The 6706-nt window shown below is 44.1% G+C and overlaps 1 protein-coding gene across 1 annotated transcript in view; it reads left to right on the forward strand.

Moving 5' to 3' along the window:
- Window positions 1-6706, forward strand: part of MSH3 (mutS homolog 3) — a 262769-nt gene that overhangs the window by 41012 nt on the left and 215051 nt on the right. The window lies entirely within an intron of this gene.

Here is a 6706-nt window from a genome sequence, read left to right on the forward strand (position 1 = left end):
GCCCTCCCCGTCAGACCTCCCACATGTGATCCTCCACGCTCTTTCCTTTTTGGCAATAATCTTGGAAATCCCTAGTTGAAGATAGAAGCCACAGGATGGAATGACCCTTGATCCCTGAATCACCACCTGGAGAGCTGCCTGCTGATCAGAAACACCTGTGTTGGACTTCATCTGAGCAAGAAATAAACTTCCATTGTGTTAAAGCACTGTGATTAGGGGTTTATCTGCTAAGGCAGTGAATTCTTAATCAACACAGTGAGTGAAGAGCATTGCTTTCACCTTTAATGTACTGCAGGGAAAGCGCACAAGTTTATTTTAATCTATTGATTGGGAATGTCATTTATAGCAATGTGGCTGATATAATGAAATGCCAAATCAGCCCCAAATGTGGATGCCACATAGAATTTATTAAAATGAGATTGAATATATGATAGAAATTAAATATGACATTTCAATTCTAGATTGCAATTCCCTCCACCCCCCAAGCGCTGTGTTGGTGTGTTAAGCCTCAAGGCCTGGAAATTTTTTATCAGCTGTGGAGAGTGGAGGCACTGGTAACCAGGGAGGAAAGTAGATGCAAGGTGGCTGGGGGCTGGGGGGAGCCAATTCTTTCCTCTCTAGGTGTTTTGCCTTCCTAGGTTTTCACACACGGCCACCAGAGACACAGTGAATAAGAGAGAAATTAGCATGGTTTTCTCTACTCGGTTCTTACAGAATAAAACCAACTAAAGAACACTTCATTAAAAGAGCTGTGTGTTGATTGTCTTGTTGTTGCTATTATTATTATTATTATTATTGCAAATAACTCATTTGTAAATTGATTGTTTAAAACTTGAAGTCCATTTCCCGAAAGAATCAATGTTATACAGGCTATGAGGTTTCAAAGATGATATACAAAATTTTATTTAACCCATTTTGTTATCTATCTATCTATCTATCTATCTATCTATCTATCTATCTATCTAAGTGTTGGGAAAGGCAGTCTCATATGTGCCTTTCAACCCAAACTGCTGTAAGGCACATATTTTGACCCCTGCTTAGGCATATAAATATGGGCCTTGGGCCTAGAACACTTCTTTACCAAGAGATAAAGAGCCACACAGCCTGTGCTGGGTTTACCACCTTGTGTAGGGTTATCTTTCCCTATTTCAGGCTCAATGTGGGCTCCTTTGTTCCGCTTAGGTATTTGCATCAATGACCTCAGGCACACTCCCGGCTTTCAGTATTTCAGACTCCACGGAGTAGAGGTCGGGGTCCTTCTAGGACAGCACAAGAGGGGTGCCAGTAGGCCATTTGCCCTGCACTGGCTGCCAGGCAGACCTGCTTGCCATGGGGAACCATGTACACTATTGGAGCTGCTCTTGCTCTCTTTCTTCTCTATGTGAGTAAAGTGTTGTTCCAGCCAGTGCTTGACTGTATTGTGTTTTCCTTGGCAACTCCGATACTAAGATGCTGTGGGCAGAAGCGTTTGGAGTTCTATTCCTGGTGGCCGGCATTGTGATGATCTGTGCTATCTTCCATTCAGTTGAATTCCTCCCCAGGCATGGTCCTCCCCAGTGTATAGTCCTCCCCAGTGCATGGCATTCTGTTCATCCATCTGTCTATTGATTGGTCAATCAACCAATATTTTTGAGATGCTAGACATCTTGAGGGCAGACAGGTGAATAAGATGTAGTTTCTGTCTTGAAACAGCTGGCAGTCAGGCAGAGTTGATGTAGCAAAAACACTGTTAATTGTAGTCTCATATCCATCTTCCTGTCTTACTTGCCAAGAGACCTCTGATTTTGTTGGGGTGGGGGCAATATACCAGCCGCAGATGATAGATCAAGATTAGTTTTAAACCAGCGATCCTAAATTCTGATGTGCATGAATTAGAATTAGGCTCTAGTGCTAGGAGGATTTGGGACAAGTTTTGTTTTCCTGATGAAAGCAATGTGCCTGACATTGCTCCCTTTCTCTCTTCCTGCTGTGACCATGGACTTCGTTTCTGAGGCTGTACAAGCCATTCTGCAACCTTGAACAAGAAACCAAATTGTTTTGAGTCAGTAAATCCCAATTTGTTTAAGCCACTGCCAATTGGGTTTTCTGGTACTTGCAGCTGAAAACATTCCTAGTTGATGAAGGAGAGGAGATGAGAATAACAAATAGCTGTGAAGCAAACTGCATTTAAGGGCTGTAACAGACAGGTAGTGCTGGGTGATTCAGAGAATGGTGAGATGGAAAGCTTCATGAAAGAAGTAACATTTTGGATTTCGGCAGGGCTCTGAGTATCAGGTATGGCTTAGAATGGAGGATACAGGGAGGGAGGAATTATAGGCAGAGAGAACTGCATGGGAAGGACATGTGTGTGGCAAAGCTTGGGTCTGTTTGGGGATTTGTGAGGAGCTGAGTGTGGCTTGTGTATAACATGTGGGGAGTGGAAGTGGTAGATAAGTTTGGAGAGGTTGATCAATGCCTTCTGCAGAGGACCCTAAAGGCCCAGGTGGTATTTGTTCTTAGCTGGGTGAGCTTTAAGGAGGCGAGACAGCAACATAATCAGAGGTGCAGTTCAGAAAGCTGGTCTTGGTGGCCATGTTTATGAGAGATTGTTGGGGAAGGAGAGCAGATATGGAAAAACCACCAATTTAGGTTCCTCCAACTGTCTAAGTGAGAGAAAATAAAGACCTGAATTAGATATGGTTTTGAAAAAGAACAGATTGAGAGGCACAATGAAGGTGGAGTAGGCACTTGGCACTTGGTGGAGGCAGGGCCTATAACACCTACCTTCCTTGGTAAGGCCTTGTCCCGGCTTCTGGAATCTGGCGTATGGTCAGGCCATTTGAGATGGTTGTTCTCTTGCTCTCTGTACATCCCCTACTCCATTCCCCGCTTCACTCACATGACTATCCAGTCTTCTTAATTATGGGGCTTGATTAGTAACTGGGTAACTGATGAGGCCACCTGACGTCAATGCCCCCTGTAAGGGGTAGCCTCCTTCTCCCCGGAGTAGTGAAAGACTGCTGCCAGGTCCTGCCTGCCCTCTGCTGCACAGGGTGGGATGTCACTGTAGGACTTTGCTTCAGATATGTAAGATCCTCCTATCCAATAAACTGGTGGTGTCTCTGTCTCTTTCTTTAGTCTTGAGGCTGGGTAACTACAAGGCTTGCGGGCCTGCAGGGTGCAGCCCAACATCTGGAGATGAGGTTTCTTCATGGCTTTCCCTCTGCCTGGAGCATACCTCTGCCTTCTGCCTGACTGTCACTCATCACCCCTCTAGACCCTTCAATACCAGGCTCAAATCCCACCTTAAAAGAGCCCTCATGGGGACTTCCCTGGTGGCGCAGTGGTTAAGAATACGCCTGCCAATGCAGGAGACATGCGTTCGATCCCTGGGCCAGGAAGATCCCACATGCCGTGGAGCAACTAAGCCTGTGTGCCACAACTAGTGAGCCTGCACTCTAGAGCCCGAGAGCCACAACTACTGAAGCCCGCCCACCTAGAGCCTGTGCTCCACAACAAGAGAAGCCACCGCAATGAGAAGCCCGTGAACCGCAACGAAGAGCAGCCCCTGCTCGCCACGACTAGAGAAAGCCCGCGTGCAGCAACGAAGACCCAACACAGCCCAAAAAAAAAAAAAAAAAAAAAAGCCCTCGTGTCCATCAACAGGAGAATGAACAAACTGTGGTACAGCCATACAATGGAAGACTATTCAGTAATGAAAAGGAACAAACCAGTGATACATGCAACAACATGGGTGAATCTCAAATAAATTTTGCTGAGTGAAATAAGCCAGACCAAAAGAGTACATACTGTGAAGTTCAGGAACAGGAAGAACTAATCTATGAGAAAAAAAGCCCAGAATAGTGGTTGCCTCTGCGGGGTGGGGATTCACTAGGAAGGGATATGAGGGAATTTTCTGGGGTGATGGACAGAGGTTTGTGTCACACAGTCATATGCTTTTGTTAAAACTTGTAGAATGCTCCACTTAAGATCTGCATTTCGCTATGTAAATTTTGCCAAAATAGAGTAACAAATATTGAAATATAGTTAATGATATACAAGCTGAAGAATCTATGAATGAAGCATACTGACACCTACAATTTACTTTTGAGATGCATCAAAATATAAGATGTATAGATGGATGTTTGGCTAAAAATGTGATAAAGCAGAGATAGCAGTGTTAACAATGATAGAATCCAGGTGATGGGTAAATTCTCTCAACTCTTCTGTGTGCTTGAAAGAGTTCATAATAAAATGCTGTTGGTGGGGGTGGGATATGCCAGGTTTAAGTTATGCTAATTCACCACTCAAAGAGGACTGGCAGTGCAAAACCAACCTGTGGGCAAACTTTGGCCTTTTGAAGGGGGCTGTGAGCAGAGGCTGAAAAAGGGGCAGTCTCATTCAGGGTCCCTTTCCCAAATGATTCTGGCTGGTAGATGGAGTAGAAAATCTCTGCTCTCTCCAGTTTTTCCTGAGTCCAGTATCATCACGTCTCCTTGCAGATTAACCGTCTATTCCTTCAAGTGTTTGTCTTCTGTGTGTCCTATGGCCCTGGGGCAAGGAGGTAGAGGACACCTAAAATTTGTCTTCCAATAAACACATTTCACATTTATTTACTTTTACTATTGACTGCAGAGTTATTTGAAATAGCACACAACGTGATTTGCTCTTTTTTTTGTCCCAAGGATAAAGAGGTTTAACAGAAATGTCAATGTACAGCAGCACCCCCTTATCCAAGGTTTCTCTTTCTGCAGTTTTAGTTACCCAAGGTCAACCACAGTCCGAAATATTAAATGGAAAATTCCAGAAATAATTAAAGTTTTAAACCTCACACCGTTCTGAGTAGTGTGATGAACTCTCACACAGTGGCCCACTTTGTCCCTCCCAGGACATGAATCATCCCTTTGTCCTGCCTGTTAGGACTTAGTAGCCAACTCATTTATCAGATCAACTGTTCAGGTGTGCATCACCCCTGATTATTTGGCTGAGTATAGATTTATCAGTTGAAAATAACCTCTCAATTTTGAAGGCATGGTTCTATTATTTCAGTTTGTATTTTTTTATTCCCTCTCTCCTTCCTTCCTTCCTTCTTTCCTTAAAGGTATCTCAAATTCAGTGGGTCCAAAGCCAAAATCAAACTCCACCAGAAAATCCCGTTACCTTCAACTTTTAAAAAAAATTTAATTTTACTTATTTTTGGCTGCATTGGGTCTTTGTTGCTGTGTGCAGGCTTTCTCTAGTTGTGACGAGCAGAGGATACTCTTTGTTGCAGTGCACGGGCTTCTCATTGTGGTGGCTTCTCTTGTTGCAGAGCACGGGCTCTAGGCACGTGGGCTTCAGTAGTTGCAGGACACGCGTTCAGTAGTTGTGGCACATGGGCCCTAGAGTGCATGGGCTTCAGTAGTTGCTGTGCATGGGCTCAGTAGTTGTGGCACGCAGGATCTAGGGTGCAGGCTCAGTAGTTGTGGCGCATGGGCTTAGTTGCTCCATAGCATGTGGGATCTTCCTGGACCAGGGATCGAACCCATGTCCCCTGCATTGGCAGGTGGATTCTTAACCACTGTGTCACCAGGGAAGTCCCTACTTCCAACTTTTAAATCTATCCTAAATCAAATATTTTTACTACGCCCAATCCTCTAGTCTGAATTACCATCATTCCTCTCCTGAACTTCTAATTGATTTTCCTGATTCTGTATATTTTTAAATTGTAAAATATTTCAAACAAACTATGTGTGGCTTTATACTTTTTACTATATTAAAAAGTACGAAAATCTTACATACACAATCATAAACATATGGAATTGCTTTAAGTGTTTAGCATTCGCTGTTCCTATGCATGCCAGCAGCCTCTTATTGCAAACACCTGGGACTCTAGCAGCTGGAGTGTGTTCAGCCATACACAGGTCAGGGAGCTGATAAACCTGGGAGCAGCCCCAAATCAACGAGTTGGGGATAAATACTCCAGGTTTCCTCCCCTCCATTTCCCAGATATCTCAGCACTATTGAGTTTGTCACCCAATGGGAATCTGTTCACTGACATTGAACTGGCCTTCTTACCCTCCCGGTTTTACTTTTCCACATACCAATTTGTGCTTTCTGGTGTCATCTATCAAATAAACTGCTTCATTCAAATTCTAGTCTCAGCATCTGCTCTGGGGGAAACCCAATATAAGACAGTAACGTACTCATTTTCTTGTCACTGGACTTGCAGGTTGTTTTGTTTTCCACTGTTACAAACAAGGCTGCAACATTCTTCTACAAACTTCTCAAGATTTATGTAGGAGGTTTTCTCTTGGTATTGAGTGGAACTGCTGGGTCAAAGGGTATGTGCATCTTCATCCTTAATAAATATTGCCAACATTTTAACAGTCTGACAATGTTAAGTATTGGAGAGAATGCCACATCTGATGTGTATGGATGGTACCTTGCTGTAGTTTCATTTATTTTTAAAAAAATTATTTATTTTATTTTTCTGTTTTTGGCTGCACTGGGTCTTCGTTGCTGCACGCAGGCTTTCTCTAGTGGTGAGCAGGAGCTACTCTTCGTTGTGGTGCATGGGCTTCTCATTGCGGTAGCTTCTCGTTGCGGAGCACAGGCTCTAGGCATGCAGGCTTCAGTAGTTGTGGCACGCGGGCTCAGTAGTTGTGGCGCATGGGCTTAGTTGCTCTGCAGCATGTGGGATCTTCCTGGACCAGGGCTTGAACCCATGTCCCCTGCACTGGCAAGC

Source organism: Eubalaena glacialis, chromosome 4, assembly GCF_028564815.1.
Source record: "Eubalaena glacialis isolate mEubGla1 chromosome 4, mEubGla1.1.hap2.+ XY, whole genome shotgun sequence".
Classification (NCBI taxonomy): Eukaryota; Metazoa; Chordata; class Mammalia; order Artiodactyla; family Balaenidae; genus Eubalaena; species Eubalaena glacialis.